The sequence below is a fragment of the Carcharodon carcharias genome, chromosome 2 (genome assembly GCF_017639515.1).
Source record: "Carcharodon carcharias isolate sCarCar2 chromosome 2, sCarCar2.pri, whole genome shotgun sequence".
NCBI lineage: Eukaryota > Metazoa > Chordata > Chondrichthyes > Lamniformes > Lamnidae > Carcharodon > Carcharodon carcharias.
Window position 1 is genome coordinate 228,882,541 of NC_054468.1, and position 2,500 is coordinate 228,885,040.

Here is a 2,500-nt window from a genome sequence, read left to right on the forward strand (position 1 = left end):
CACGCATTCTCACACACACACACACATTCTGACACACACACACACATTCTCACACACACACACACATTCTCACACACACACACACATTTTCACACACACATTCTCTCACACATTCTCTCACACATTCTCACACACACACATTCTCACACACACACATTCTCACACACACACATTCTCACACACACACATTCTCACACACACACATTCTCACACACACACATTCTCACACACACACATTCTCTCACACACATTCTCTCACACACACATTCTCTCTCACACACACACACACACATTCACACACACATTCACACACACATTCACACACACATTCACACACACATTCACACACACACACTCACACACATTCACACACACACACAAACACACACTCTCACATGCTCACATTCACACACACGCACACAAACTCTCACATGCTCACATTCACACACACACACTCACATGCTCACATTCACACACACACACACATGCTCACATACACATTTACACACACACACACACTCACATGTTCACCTTCACTCACACGCACGCACGCGCACACACACACTCACACACACCGTCTCACGTGCTCACATTCACTCACACACACATTCACACACTCACACACACACACATTCACACACACACACACTCACACATGCTCACATTCACACACACTCAATCACATGTACACATTCACAAACACACACACACACTCTCACATGTACACATTCACAAACACACACACACACACTCACATGCTCACATTCAGACACACGCACACACACACTCACATGCTCACATTCACGCAAAAAGACACACACGCACACACTCTCATGCTCACATTCACACACAAAAACACACACACACTCTCTCACATGCTCACATTCTCTCACACATACACACACACACACCCAGAAACACACACTCTCACATGCTCACATTCTCACACACACACACACTCTCACATGCTCACATTCACACACACACACACACACACTCTCACATGCTCACATTCACACACACACGCGCGCACGTACACACACACACACACACCGTCTCACGTGCTCACATTCACGCACACACACACTGTCACATGCTCACATTCACACACACACACACTCTCACATGCTCACATACACACACACACAAATTCTCACATGCTCACATTCACACACACACACACACTCTCACATGCTCACATTCACACACCCATGCTCACATACACACACACACACACACTCTCACATGTTCACATTCACTCACACACACGCGCGCACGTACACACACACACACACCGTCTCACGTGCTCACATTCACGCACACACACACTGTCACATGCTCACATTCACACACACACACACAGACACACACACAGACACACACACATGCTCACATTCACACACACACATTCACACACACACATTCACACACACACATTCACACACACACATTCACACACACACATTCACACACACACATTCACACACACATTCACACACACTCACACACACTCACACACACTCACACACACTCACACACACATTCACACACTCACATGCTCACATTCACACACACACATGCTCACATACACACACACACACACACACATGCTCACATTCACTCACACACGCATGCACACACGCACTCACACACACACCGTCTCACGTGCTCACATTCACTCACTCACACACATTCACACACACACACACACACACACACACACACATTCACACACACACACACACATTCGCACACACACACATTCGCACACACACACATATTCACACACACACACACATTCACACACACACATTCTCACACACACACACATTCTCACACACACATTCTCACACACACACACATTCTCACACACACACACACACATTCTCACACACACACACACATTCTCACACACACACACACATTCTCACACACACACACACATTCTCACTCGCACACACACATTCGCACACACACATTCGCACACACACATTCGCACACACACATTCGCACACACACATTCGCACACACACATTCGCACACACACATTCGCACACACACACATTCGCACACACACACATTCGCACACACACACATTCGCACACACACACATTCGCACACACACACATTCGCACACACACATTCTCTCACACACACATTCTCTCACACACACACACACATTGACACACACACACACATTCACACACACATTCACACACACACATTCACACACACACACATTCACACACACAAACACAAATACAAACTCTTACATGCTCACATTCACACACAAAAACACACACACACACACTCTCACATGCTCACATTCTCTCACACATACACACACACACACCCAGAAACACACACTCTCACATGCTCACATTCTCACACACACACACACTCTCACATGCTCACATTCACACACACACACACACTCTCACATGCTCACATTCACACACACACGCGCGCACGTACACACACACACACACACCGTCTCACG

At 46.8% G+C, this 2,500-nt stretch overlaps 1 protein-coding gene across 15 annotated transcripts in view; it reads left to right on the top strand.

The window, feature by feature from the left end:
- adgrg6 (adhesion G protein-coupled receptor G6) overlaps positions 1–2,500 on the top strand; it is a 277,537-nt gene that overhangs the window by 62,129 nt on the left and 212,908 nt on the right. The window lies entirely within an intron of this gene.